Genomic DNA, 14,635 nt, shown 5'->3' on the forward strand with positions numbered 1-14,635 from the left:
AAATCACAGGGACTCCAAAGACTAAAATATTCACGATCTGCCCCTTTGCAGACAAAGGGTGCTAACCCTGCTCTGGTTGATCCTTTTGGGAATGGAAGCCTAGCTCATGGGAAGTCAGACACACACACACACACACACACACACACGCGCGCGCGCGCGCGCGGGTGTGCACAATTGCGCATGAGCACACACACAGGCTCCCCTGGGGGCGGTGATCGGTGTTCCTCCGGCCACAGCTGATTGGTCTTGGAGAAAGCACATGACCCACGCTGGACCAATCAAATTCTTTCTCACAGGAATTTGCAGGTGAGCCTCAGGAACATGTTTAGGCTTGTTTGAAGAGAAAGACCTCGAGTGCTCCTGCCTCTGTCTCCAGAGCAGGCCAGAATCTGACCCTTCCTGACACTGCCCAGCACTATACCTTCATACTAAAACTAGCCAGACTCTTCCCGGCACTGTCTTCTCCTGAAGATCCTATGAAGCTGGTATCAGCCTCGATGGCTTTAACCCAGCCGGACTTGAAAGACAACATCCATGCTTTCCTGCTGGCTACCCGGATCCCTCCATTGGCTAATTGCTTGGAAGAGGGACATGGAGGCCAACTGCCCAGCAAGGAATGGACAATTCAGGCAGTGGAAATGGGGGCCAAATGTGGAGAAAATATGCCTCCCCCCCCCCCCGGCCTCTCTGTGTCACAGAGAGCCAACACTGCCTTGTCAGCTATGTGATTGAGCGACCCGGAAGCCAATCCTCCAGCCTCTCAAGTTTTTGGATGACCCTAACCCCAGCCACCATGTTGTTATAAACCCCCTGAGAGACCTCAAGCTAAGATACCCTGCAATTTCTAACCCAGAGGAACTGTGAGCAACATTCAATGTTGATTGTTGCTTTAAGCCACTATGTTCTGGAGTAATTTGTCACAGCAAGCTAATACATTGTGCAGACCAGTCTGTCCTCCAGTGTCCCTGCTTCAGAGAGGGGTACTCCCCTCCTCCCCATTACAGTCTTTTTTCTTCGCTGAATCCAGTCCCCCGATTCCACCCCAGAGAGTCTCTTGCTTTCATCCTCTGGTCTCTGGTCCTTATTTCCACAGCCTGGGAGCCTGAATAACCCTTTGCAGAGCACGTACTGGGTGATGAGGTCCTACCGTGGGCCCCGCTCTCAGTGCAATTTGAGTATTAATGAAATTGTTGTAGCAACTGGATGGCATAGGCTTGTTGCCTTCTTATAGCTGAGGGACCCACACTCTGAGAAGCTTGGAGACTTGTCTGAGTCCCGCAGCTGGCTAAGTAGAATACATGTTTGTCCTCTGTCCAAAGCCCAGAGTTCTAGAAGTAGTCCTTGCAGCCAGCTCATGACTTCTTGGATACATCTTTCATGGCACTGAGAAATAACTGTCTAAAATGCACAACTAACCATCTCCACCGCTCTGCTCAAAAGCCGCCAAGAGCTCCTGACCTTCGTGTCACTGTTGAGTTCATCCTTCAAAGTTCAGCTCAGAGGTCCCCTTCTCATGAAGCCACCTTACCCCTCTCCTTAAACACCAGGAACTTCTCTCCCAGCAGTGACCTGTTTGTTCTTGGTTTCGTGAAGGTGCACACACTTGATCCCCCCAGAGCTGACCACAGGCTCCTCACAAGAGGGCCCCCTAGGCCTGCCCAGTGTGCTCAGGCCCCTGAAAGGGAATTTGCATATGTGGGTGGAGTGATTGTAGTAGCATAATTAACAACTGAGCCTATGAGGGAATACACACAGAAATCAATAACCGATAATAAATAGCTCTCCAAGTGAGTGATTTAGGTCATGGATGAATGATTGATTGAATAGGACATTGCCTAGGTTCAGATTCTCGATATCATTTATATAGATCTTTGTCAACAGCGAAATCTTTTATTACATGTATAATCAGGGATAATATTCAAAATATTTAACACCAGTAAAGCATGGCATCACCCAATCACGAAGGACATCCCCCTAAGGGCTGGATCCGGTCGGGCGCCCCCTGTTGGGTGCCTTCAGTACTGTATCCCGGCAAGGTTGGGGGTGTGTCTCCTGGAAGGACCAACATGGCTAGGGGAGAAGAGAGCACTAGAGAAGTTTGGACACAGCTTATTACCAACGTTGCAGAAGAATCTCAGTGTAACACTGCCAAAGCCTGTCAGCTGATGCAGCCCTACACACGGAGCTTTCCGAACACACCCGCTGGGGCCAGCCCTGGGCTGAGTCTGACATGCCGGACAAGCCCATTCCATCCTTAAAGAGCGCCAAAAGGCGGGAGGGACTACCTTCGTCCCATGTTAGTGAGGAGTGAGGGCATCAAGAACAGAAGGTTAAGCTGTTCATTCGAGGTCATACAACGACAAAGTGGCTGCACCAGGTCCTGATCCAGGCCTGCCCCCACCTGCCCCCAGAAGTCGTGGGTCTGTGGCTTGCCTGCGTGAGGTGCTAGATTGGACTAGCTGGGCTGCGTGATTTTCGGGGTCTGGGATTGGTTAGAACCTACACTAAGGAGGTGTGGCCTGAGGCAAGCCCCGCCCCTAGGGTCCTCCCCTCTGGAGCTGGGATGCTGTCCTCCATCCTAAGCCACAGTCAGAGGACAGAGTGACTGTCAGGCACCCACCTGGCAACACAGCCCTCCAGGGGCAAGAGCCTTTGGCAGGATAGGTCTCGTGCCACTCCCCATTCGACACCAACCCACTATAGGACCTTGGACAAGACGCCACCTCTCTGAGCTTATTCTCCTCGTTTACAAAATAGGGTGACGAAAGCATGTGCTGCTTCTCCGTCATGGGGAAAGGATCAAAGATCCAACCTCTTTGACGGGATCCGGACATTTCCTGGCACAGCTTTGAATCTGGACAGGTCCTGGGCAGTGCGCAAAGACCGAGCATGAAAACCGATGGGGGTCGGGGGTGGGTGGGGGTTGGGAAGCTTGGCTGGGTCCAGCCATCCTGGGCTCACCCCCTACCCCAGAGCCTCCTGCTGCCTCGCCCAACCCCTCCAAGCTCTTCAGAAGGCGGAATAATTTCTCCTTCGTTTTCACTTTTAATCACAAAATAATTTGGGTGCCCAGAAGCCTTCCTCTCGGAGGAACATTTGTGCGTGGTGATATCAGCCTAATTAAGGGCTTCAGCTTTGGGGCTGGATTTTTGTTTTTGTTGTGTGTTTTTTTTTTTTTTTTTTTTTTTTTTTTCCCCTCCAGACCCCTGCGCTCCCAGCCAAGCAGCCCTGGCCGCCTGGCCGCCCGGCTACCTGCACATGCCGGCTTCTGGAACCTTCCGCGCCGTGCGCCCCCCCCCCCCCTGCTCAGGCACGGTGATTGATATCTTGATTAGGCGCCAGGAGGCGGCGGACCAGGTGCTACCTCGGCGCGGGCTGGAGGCGGCGCGCTCTGCGAACTGGCCTGAAAGGCGCAGGCATGTTCCGCAGCAGCAATGAGCCTTTGTTTGCCTTGGCAGCGCCGCTGCCTCCCTGGGGCCGGCCCCATAAAGGGTTTCTGTTCGGGCTGGAGGACTCATTGTCGAAAAATTGTCCCTCGAAAAATTAGCATGGTACAGTGGAGAAAGCGGAACGCCCGGCAAATGACAGCTGCTGGCCCCAGACAAGGGCCCGAGAGCCGAGGTTCGCAGGGTGCTCGCTCCCAGAGGCACCCCTCGCTGCAGGCCCGGAGCAGGCCGGAGGGGTGACAGGTGAACGGCAGAGGCCGGCGGGGCCCAGGGCAGGCGGCGGCCAGATGGGGAGTGCGGCTGCGTTTGGGGTTGGTGGCTTATCTCCCCTAAGAGTTAGGGCACCTCCGCGGGTGCCAGAAGCGCAGGGTTTTGGTGAGCCAGAGTGAGGCTCAGAGGGTCAGCTGTCTTGAAATAGGGGGTGGGGTGCAGGGAGAGGGGGGGAGAGAGAGCCTAAAGGTTATGTGGTTAATTGAACATCAACAGCCACAGATACGATTATCTCCCTTTGTGTCTCTCTCCCAGTGTGTTGATGGAAAAGTAACTAGATTAAATGCGCCCGGAGCCTGGGTTGGAGGGGCTGGGCAGTGGGGGGGAGATCCCTCCTGAATGCCGACCCAGGGCTCCCGCAGTCCCAGCAAGGAGGGAAAACAGTCAATTAGAGAGAAGAGAAAAGATGGAGTGAGCTGTGGTTTGGCATTTGCATAAAGACCGGGGCCCTAGGCTGCCACCCTTAGTGAGGGGGGCAGGGGTTCCCAGGGGAGAGGCTGGGGGTGTCAAAGGGGCGAGGTGCATGGTTACTGTTGAAAGTCTCAGCCAAAAGCCTGTGTGCATACACGGTATGTGAGGCAGGGGTAAGGGTGACTGGGTCTGTGTATGGGACACACGTGTGTGTGGAGCACGCCTGTGCACACGCACATTATTGTGCGAGTGTATTCCTGCTTCGGGCTGCTTCCATCTGTGAAGTCATGGGTATCCATATGCCCACGTTTCAAGCAGGTGGCACCTGTGTGGCTTGCACTGGCCTCACGCTCCTGGGTTGTAACCTCATGTGCAGATTTACGCAGGCGCGCGCCTCTGGGAGTCTCTTGTGAGCTCGGAGCGCCCCCGGATTGGGGAGCGCGGATCTGCCAACTTGATCCCGCCAGCATGGGAAGATCAGAGCTTCGGGATTTCCTGTGGCTCCAAGGAGCCCAGACCTGGATCTGGCCCCCAAGCCTGCTCTGCATGTCACCTCCGTAGAAAAACCTTCCAGATCTATCATTTGCATGGAGCTCCCTGATCTCCCAGCCAAATCATTGTCCTCTGCTACCTCCAATCAGCCTCTTCTCAGGACAGGCAGATTTTACGCGGAGGGGAAGGAAGACCAGCAAATCTGGAATCAGACCAATCTGAGGTCAAATGCCAGCTCTAGCACTGTGACTCTGAGCAGTTCTGTCTCAGAGCCATGGACCACTCACAAGCAGATAGCAAGATCCAGTTATAGGGCTGTTTTAGGAATTAGTGAGATCCCTTATATAAACTGGAGGGAGTCCATGCACCCCATTTTACCTGGGACAGTCCCAAATTCCACCTGTGACTCCAGAATCATTAACAACACCCTTTATGCTCAAAAGGATCCCCTTTAGCTTATAAATTATAGGGTGCCCCCAAATATAACCGGACCAGCAGGAAATATTTTTCCCTTCTCTTCCTCTTGCCCTGCTTTCTCTGATAACTTAAGGCTTCACTTCACTCCTCCATTGTCTGTCAGCCCCCAAAGAGAAGAATCCAGAAGGCAGGAACATCTTCTTCCTGCTCCTCGCAGCACCCTGGGACCAGTCAATGCGCAGCAGACCGCAGGCAGCTTGACTGCCACCAGGAGCAGAGCCAGCCTCAGGGATGCCCTCTGCCCACTGGGTCCACAGCAGGACTGTGCAAAAGGATGACAGATAAGACCGAGGCATGGCTGTGAATATGGGCTTCAGCTGCGGATCTGTAGGCGGGGTCATGCTCACATTGCCACTGTCCTTTGTGAGGATAAGCCCTCCCCACCTTTATTGTAGATGGGACTCCCTACACATCCCGGCCGGAGGCTTTCAGTCTTCCCTGACTAGCTCAAACACACCTTCAGCGAACATTTCGCCAAAAGGATGGTTCACAGTGTCGCGGGCCTCACTGAACCAACTGGCAGCTGGCCTTTACAACAGTCACAAACAGGCTTCTAATGAATTTGCTGATTGTTGCCCCCATAGGCAGCATTCACCCAGGGAGGAAGGGCCTTACCTGAGTGACTCAGGAGGGCAGCCTGGATGCCGGAAGCGGAACATGGAACCCGTCATAGTTAGAATATCCCGGGCTTTGACACATGGTGTAAGTGGAGAGCTTTGATAATGGAGCCATGCATGGCCTCTTTCCAAAGTCAGAGACCTGCTTTGCTCCTAGGTCCAAAACATGGAGATTCCTCTGGGCTTCTCAGATCTGGAACCCTGTAGGGCTTATGCACCTCGCTCTAGGATCTTGATCCTTAATCTCCCATGTCTCTGAAAAGGCAAACAAGAACCTGATGTGGAGTAGCTTAGAAGTCACACTGAGACACTTGGACTTTACCTTGAGAGCAATAGAGAGCCACTGGAGGCCTTGGAGGATGGACAAAGAGAGTCTGATTTACAGGCTGGGTGGTTCTCTCTGCCTGGGGACAAGTTTGAGGGGACAAGACCAGCTGGGAGGCAATGCAATAATCTAGGCCAGATGAGGGCAGCCTGGACTAAGATACAGGACTAGTGATGGAGAGGTGAGGAGGGCCTAAGACCTATCTTGGGGATAGTTCCCTGCTCCTTGGTAACTGATTGGACGTGGGGATTATTCTGGAGAGACAGGGGGCCAGGATGACTCCCCTGATGCGAGCTTTGACTGAGACCCAGAAGGAGAGGAGTATGGAGGAAGTGGGGGTTAAGCCCAGGAGGAGACTGTCCTTTCTCTGCACCCCCTTGATGACCATCCACCCACTGGCCTCCAGTAGGACTGTAATGACGGCCAGGCATGTGCCCACACACCGTGCTGTCCAAACACCTTCCACAGAGTTACGTTTCCTCCCACCAACCCACCCTGGGGTCCAACCCTTCTTCCTTCCTGCTGAGCCCTGGGTGCCCTTTCAGACCACGGGCATCACCTCCTCCAGGAAACCTGCCCTCACTTCCCAGTCTGACCCCCCTTCCTCCTACTGCAGGAAATATATGTCACCCAAGTACATGAGTTGGCCACCTTCCACCACCATCCTCCCTGCCACCCCACCACCACCCCAGGCAGGACGGAGCATGGCTCCCCTCTCGTGGCCAACACCTAACCCAACCTAGGGGAGATACCTGCAGAGGATTTGTGGAAGAAGAGAAGGAAGGCAGGGGAGGAGTCCAGGTCTAGGGGAAGAAAATGGCAGCAGTCAAAGCCTCCAGTCCTCAGCGAACATAGTGATAAAGCAGTGGGTGCACACCCTCTCCCAGGGGAAGGTGGCTCATGCCTGATCCACCCACAGTAGGACATGGTAGGGGCACAAAGGGAACATCACCGAGCTGGCCCTAGTGCCTGGCTGGATGCTGAATTCACTGTCTTTTTCGTTAAATACAATGATGTCAGAGGGAACACTCAGTAAGTCTCAGTTCCCTTCCCGGACACCCCCCTACCCCATTTTGATTTTTGTTTGTCTCCTTCCCCATCCAGCTCCTCAGCCTCAGCTCTTCAAAGTGGTGCCAGGGGAAAGAAGCAAATGTGATCACGTGATCAGCAAGTCCTGGCTGCCACCCCTAGCCCACGTTCACGGTCACCGGCCTTCCAACCTCCAGCCCCAGGTGCGGGAAACAGAGCTGCAAAGCCGAGAGCTGGGGGATGAGGCTGTAGGATCATCCACATAGTACAAGACCCAGGATCCTGGTAGCTCTGGGGGGCATAGGGGGGAGGAGAGGGTACAGAGAAGACTCCAGCCAGAATTGGAATTTCCTCCCACGGTGATGGGACACACAGCCCTGAGACTCACATGGGCTGTGCCCTGTGGCTGCTAGGTGGAGGGCCTTGTCACCATCATCCCGCCTCCCCTTCTGCTGACATTCTACCTTCAGCGAGTTGTGCAACAAAGCCACTGTCTGAAGACAGAGCTCGGGAGACAAGAGCCCTGGCCCCCAATCCCTGGCCCCCTGCTGCAGCGTCTTCAACTCCGACGCTAGCGGTGTGTAACCCTGTGAGAGTGACTCAATCTCCCCACACCTCTGTGTCTTCATCTGTGAAACAGGACCCGCCTGGGGGGTACTTGTGGTGAGGCACCTACCTGGGGGGCTTGTGGCGAGGATGGCAGGAATCTGCATCCGGGGAGGGTTTGGAGTAGAGCCTGGAGGCCAGGAAGTCATTGTTGATGTTATCATGATCAATGCCATTGTTGAGCTGGGATGGACCGTAGAGTCCAGAGGGGAGGCCGACAGAGCACGGCCATGGCCAACTTTGGGGGCCACTGAGCTGGGCGGCATAGGTTATCAAGCTGTCCTCCTCTGGCCTGGGAGGGGTGGGGTGGATGCCTTGTGCCCAGGGCCCATGCCGACCTGGGCTATGCCAGCAGGAACAGAGTGACAGGGCACATTATCTCTAGGGCTTGTGAATGACAGTCTGGCCTGTTCATGCACTCCTGACTCCCCATATTTCCTCCCCTGCCCCCACTTCTGGGGTAGCCTTCTTCCCTGATGCCCTCAGGTATGGGGGGCGGGTAGGGAGGCCCTTCCTTCCCTTGGGATCTACACGATGGGGCAGAGGTAGCCATATCACCCTGTGTCTTGCCCAAGTCAGGGAGGGACTCCTTGGTCCAGTTTCCAGAAGCTATGTAAGTGGGAAATTGAATGATGATAAAGTCTGCAGTTTAGGGAAGAGATCTGGGCCTAGACAGATTTCTCAGGGCTCTGCTACAGCCCAGCCCCCCCCCCCCCCCCCCCCCGCTTGCTCCTTCATTACCCCAGGGCCTAAGGCCCATAAGAACAGGGTGGGACTCTGTGGACACCTGCCCCTTCAGTTCTTCAGAGGGAATCTGGCTTCTCAACATGGCTGGGTTTGGCTCGAGGGACTCTGGGTGCTCAGATACTATTTCATCTGAAGGTTTAGTTGGTAATTTAGGTATGCTGCCACCAGGTGGCTTCTCCTTAAAGTCCCTCCTTCCTTGACCCCTGAGCAAGCCTTAAACTGAGCTGGGCTCCCCTACAGTCACCACTCCAGTCCCAAAAGAGTGTTGGCTTTTTATCCTTGCCCAGGCCAGCCCTTCATGGGCAACCAAGTTCCAGGCCTCCTCTGCCAGGCATCCTCCATCCTTCTCCTACCCTTTCAGCTCCCCTTGCCTGAGGTCCCACATCCCTGCCCACCGTAGACCCAGACAACCCTAGGCCTAAATAATTGGAAGGTCCATCCTGCCCCTTCTGGGTTCCCATATCCCCTGGGCTCTTCCTGATCCTGCTGCTCAGGTGAACCCTCTCTCAGAGATGCCCCCTCTCTGTCTCCCACCCCTGACCAACACCTTGAACAAGCTCCTCCTTCCTCTTTTGCCAGGACCCCCTATTCTCTCCTCACCTCTTTCACGGGGCTCCCCCTGCTCAAACTTGTTCCTGAAAATCCACTCTGTGGTGTGGAGATACATTGGATGAAGACTGAATGGAGGGCTGGGTGAGGGAGCAAAGGAATAAATGTGTAAGCTCATCAATCAACACATTTTCCTGAGCACCTACTATGTGCCGGGCCATGAACTGGCTGAATAAACACAGAAGCCACAGATAAGTAAATGCAAACTAGCAGGAAAAACTCGGGGATGAATACAGCTATTGGGGAGAAGGGATCAGGGAAATGGTTTGTGGGTGATAGGAGGCTGGGGGAGCTGAGTATGTGAGCAATAAGTAGTTCCTGTTATTTGTTGGCAAGGAATCAGGTCACTTGACCTGAGGCCACAGTGGCAGGGCTCCCGACAGGACCCAGACCAAAACAGATGACTCACTTCTGCATGGCCTTGGTGCGGCAGCTGCTGCAGGAGGCGGCCAGGCAGAGGGGGCTGCTGGAGTCAAGAGCCCAGATCACGCCAGCAGGGTCATCCTGGGGAGCTGGGACAAGGTCAAAACAGGCCCCACCCGCATGGGGCCAGCGCAGATCAAGAGGAACAGCCTGGGGACTCGTCCCAGAAAGCAACCGTGACTCATCTACCCAGCACCTACTAGCAGGCAGGAAGCCATTCAATCGGTCTGGTCCCCAACAACCCCGGGAAGGAGGTGAGCCTCATTCTGCAGGAAAGGAAATGCAGAACAGAGAGGCAGAATGACTGACCCCAGGTCACAGGACCACAAAGGGCCTGGTCAAGACCGACTTGTGTCCTCTTGTGGCCGAAACCCACAATCTTGGGTCAGCTCGCCATGTGTTCTTCTGGGGAGTGCAGGGAGATGCCTGTAGTAGTGTTGGAGGAAAATTGTCAGGCAGGGGCTTCCCCCAACACCTGGGGAGGGTGAGCCTGCAGGGAGGGGAGGTAGGCCTGACATCTGGGGGCATGCGGCGTCCATCACAGGTGTCATCCCTGCCTTGAACTTAAGCTTGCTCGTCTTTAAAAGGAAGCACACATGCACCCAGAATGACCTCCCAACCACAAGGCAGGATGCACTTGGCAGAAAGATGCCAACCTGCCTCCCCCTGATGCCGGGCCCTCTGTTGGGAGGGCTGGCGTGGGGGGGATTTGTGCCTACTATGGGCTGGTCCGAAGGACACACAACAACTGGAGCCTGGACAGCTTGGTGAGCCAGTGATAATACTGATGCTCAATGTAAGTCAGTCCTGAGACACATTCCTAGCCATTATTTCCCTTCAGATAGACCAGGTAGTATGACCCCCCGTGTGACAGAGAGGAAAGTGGGGGAGGAAGGAAGAGAGGCAGTACTTGGAGGAGACAAGCTGCAAGTCTCCTGCGGATAGTAATTCCCTTCACCCTCTCAGCAGCAGCAAAGGGTAAGGATCGCATCCCCATTTTACAGGTAAGGACAATGAGGTTCAGGGAGGTGAAATGCCATGTCACAGGTCACATGTCTCAAAAGTGGCTGAACCTGACTCAAACCCAGACCCTCTGAATTGAAAGGCATTTTCTAGATGTCCTACTGGGAGTCCACACACATCCCGGGCCTCGGTTGCCTCCTCTCTGCAGTGAAGAGGGTGGTCAAGGCGGACTGGTCTCTGGGACCTTCTCTGCTCTGACAGCTAAAAGTCTTTGACCCCCGCGTGGAAGGAACACTGGATGCAGAGTCCTCAAAGCCAGGTGTGAGCCCCAGCTCACGGCAGGGCTCACACCTGTGACTCATCAGCAGTTTAAGGTGAGACAAGCCAGGTCCCAGTCCTCGGGCATCAGGGTCTGCTTCTGTAGGAAGAGGGAAATGGCTTTGACTCCGCAGGTGTGGCCTGGGGTACACGCAGATGAGCCCCACATAGCCCCGTCAGGGACCCACTTGGAGTAGCCAGGAGCAGCTGGTGCTTGAGGTCTGAGGACCTGAGCCTGAGAATCCAAGACCTGGTTCTCTGGGGTCAGGGGGCTCACACAGAGCCTCTGGGGCTCTCCCACCCGAAGCTAATTTATTGTGATGCAAAAATCAGGCTCCAGGGCGGCGGGAAGCAGAGCCGAGCGCCAAGCACGCTCCCGTCCTGTTCTGTTCCACATAGTTTCAGTATTTATTGTCCCCATATGTGATGCTGAACATTAAAAAACATGTTGCTGAGATTCCTCCAGAAAGGGCTGACATTTCACAATATTCCTCTGATGCCGGGGGATTGCTGCTCAAAATGATGAAAACGTGGTTTATTCAAAACAGATTGGGGCGGAAGAAAACAATGGCAAGGCCCCCAGAGTGCCTGATGCGCTCCTGTCACCGCCCTGGGGAGGCGAGCAGCACTCCCCATCAGAGGCCCCAACTCTCCAGGCTGCCTCGGGCCAGGTGGGGCCTGGATTTGGGGATAGGATTGGGTCAGAGATTGGTGGCCCCCCCTGGACCCCCCAACTGGCTCCCAAGGGGAGGAATCCATGCTCATGGGGCAATTCTGAATGCTGGGCTAAGGGTCCCAGCATCACCCCAGAACACAACTCTTCCCATTTAAAAAAGAGACAAAACGGGTTTAAGCAAATTCAATTTCACAGAAGGGAGTCGGGATTAAGAACTCAGGCTCCATCAGAGGACCGAGTTTTTTAACCGCAGCCAAGAGAAAGAAAGGGTCCCAGGCATGGAGGCAGCTGATTTGCTGTGTGACCCTGGATGGGGAGCTTGACTTCTCTGGGCCAAAGTTCCCTCACCTGCAAGATGGGCTGGACAGCCATGCCTGCCCCACCTGCCTCAAAGAAACTATTTTGGGTCCCAGGGAGAGCAAGGAGTAAGGGGGAATGAAAGATGGCAGAGAGAGTAGGGTTCCGTCCCAGGGACATCACCATCCCCCAGGGAGCCGCGGTGGCCAGGCTGGCTCTGCTCTCCCTTGAAGGCTACCTGGAGCAGGTGACTTGGGCCTCTAGGCCTCTCTGTCATGCTTTGTAGAGGGAGGCATATGGGCAAGGTTTGCTAGAAGAAGGCTCTGGAAGATTCTGGAAGGAGCTTGGGCTTTGGACCCAGACCCAGGTCCTGTCCCAGCCCTGCCACTTGTGACCCTGGGTCCTTTCTTTCTCCAAGCTTCTGTCTGCCCAGCTGCACCAGTAGCCGTAAGCCCTGGAAGCTGCTGTAGAGGGAAAGCTTCTGGCCCAGAGTCTTGGGCAGTGTCTAGACCAGGAAAGCCCCTTCCAGTCCCTCCATCGGGAAGCAGGGGGCCTTCCCGCCCCCTCCCACTGGGTGTTACATGAAGAGGCCCGTGCAGGCTTTCCACACCCTCAAGCCCAGAGAATGGGTCTCACTTCTGGGAGCATGAGCAAGGGGGGCATCTTGGGCTCCCTTCTCCCAAGGCCTGCGTATTCTGTTGAGCACCAGACTCTCCCGGCTCGTGTCCTCTGAGTGGCTTTTGTGTCTCCATGAAACCTTCAAAACTGGCCCCTCCTTGAGCAGGTGGGAGGGTGGGCTAGAGAAAGGTATCCTAAGGCTCTTGGCCATGCAGGCAAGTTAGGCCCCCAGGTCTGGATTTCTGTGGTCACAGACAGTAGTGCCCTTGGCCAGGGGTGCCAACCTTTGGTCGTGTACCCAGCTGTGCCTAAAGGTAGTGGTACCAAAGGCTGGATGCTAATGGACAGTCAGTAGGGCCCCGCAGGGCTGACCGCAAAGCCAACGGGAGCCCTGGCCCCACATTCTGCAGAGCCTCACTCCCCCTCCCCTTAGGCCCATCCTCCCCATTGCTCAGAGGCCCCACAGACCTTCAACCTTCCAGGCTCCACCCACCAGGGACAAGGGCAGAAGCTGCTATGGGGTTTCGGGGTGCCAGGAGCTGGCAGAGGCCATCCACGTTCTCTGCAGCAAAGGGGACCTAGCCCTCCTGGCTTCACCCTGGATCATGGTGACATTCAAAGTGCCCATTTTCGACCTGTTGCATGTGGTGGTGACTCTGAGGTTTCTAGATCCACAGTCTCCTCTACCACCTCCCACGGGGACTTAACTTCCAGAGCCCTCAGCCAAAGCTCCAGCTCCCTCACCAGGCTTTGTGGGGCCCTGTAGGACTGTATGGCCGTGCCAAGGCCCTGGGGCCGCCCTCTTGGAGGCAGCCTTCCTGTGCTGGGTAAGCCTCTCTCTCATTCACCACTGGAGGGGGTTTCACTCTGCTCTTCCACACCATGGGAGACAGGTAAGGGGAGCAGGCTGGTACCTGTGCCCCAAGCCCACCTTCCAGGGGAGACACGAGCAAGCACATGGACACCTTTGTTATGGGCGACTCCTCTGGAGAAAACAAAATCATGGGTGAGGGGGAAGGGCACGATAGAGGGGCATTTTGAAGTGGGGAGAAAGTCTCTCTGAGGAGGTGCACATGGGCAGAGGCCAGACCCAGGTGAAGGGACGGGGTAATCTGGGAGCTCCAGGCAGAGGGAGCAGCAAGTGTAAAGGCTCTGAGGTAGACATGCCTGGTGGGCGTGAGAACCAGTGAGGAGGAGGCCTGTGTGGCTGTTGCAGGGTGGCTGAGTGAGGGAGAGCCTGGGTAGGAAAGGAAGGGGAGGAAGGAAGGTGGGGGGCTGGGGGGAGGACGGGGTGTACATGACCACATCAGAGCTTGAGTCTGGATCACAAGTAAGGTAGAAGTCACCAGAAGGGGTCTCACTCCCCCACACAGGTAGGGAGCGGGAGGCAGGCATGTGAAGTCTGGGACACAGCCCTGTTCCATGATGGGACACAGCCCTGTTCCATGATGGAGTTCCAACATCCTGAGAAGTTATACTATGATTCTCAGATTCAGCTCGTTTGTGGATGAGAAAACTGAAGGTCTAGAAGGTATGTGTCACTTTCCTGAGCTCATGAGTCTTGGGATTCGACCCTAAGACCCTGTGACCTCGGAGTTGCCTCTTAGCAGCTGGGAACTGCGGGCAGGGGCTGGGCTGGGCTGCCCCCCACAGGAAGCCACCAAGAAAGCAGTCTGGGGAGGGGGCTGTTGGCCAGCTGGGAAGCTGACACTGGCCCCCGCTCCCTCACACGCAGAGTACACAGACATGGGACAAGAAGCTGGGCTGCAGTTGGATCATTTGTACCCAGAAGGATTGGGATCAAGGGAGCCTGGCCCCTGCCAACTCTTCTCCGCCAGACCCCAGTCCTGGGAGTTGGTGTCCACGGTTCCACACTAGGCCCCCAGAGGCCACCCGAGCCACAATCACACCTCGAGGATGTGCCAGACAGAGCAGCCTGACCCCAGCCTGTCCGGGCTCACTGGGCACCCTTCCCCCACCTCCAGCAGAAACAGGCAAAGTCACAGCATGTGTGATATTCAAAATGTTTAACACCTGGAACCATTATGTAGATTAAAATATCCACCTGAAGTTTTAAAATATTTTCTTTTCTTTGCCAAATAATGTTCTACTTTTCCCCAGGACTGCTTACCAAGTGATGTAAGTTGTAACGCAGATTACTTACCAAGTCGATCTGAATTTCCCTTCACTTCTTCCCCAGGCCTGGTTGGTGAGATCTTTCATGCTACGTGCCTGTTTCCAGATTTTAAAATGCCCTTTATCTGAGCTGAGACCCAACCTGACACGGGGACACTCCTGCCATACTTCCACT

The 14,635-nt window shown here is 55.1% G+C and overlaps 1 long non-coding RNA gene across 1 annotated transcript; it reads left to right on the forward strand.

The window, feature by feature from the left end:
- The first annotated feature begins 3,557 nt into the window (after positions 1-3,557).
- On the forward strand, positions 3,558-14,394 carry LOC309844464. The gene is made up of 3 exons (XR_014300713.1): positions 3,558-3,689; positions 13,039-13,151; positions 14,060-14,394. It is a non-coding gene; the product is annotated as an uncharacterized lncRNA (long non-coding RNA).
- The last annotated feature ends 241 nt before the right edge of the window (positions 14,395-14,635 follow it).

This window comes from Mustela nivalis (genome assembly GCF_964662115.1).
Source record: "Mustela nivalis genome assembly, chromosome: 11".
Classification (NCBI taxonomy): domain Eukaryota; kingdom Metazoa; phylum Chordata; class Mammalia; order Carnivora; family Mustelidae; genus Mustela; species Mustela nivalis.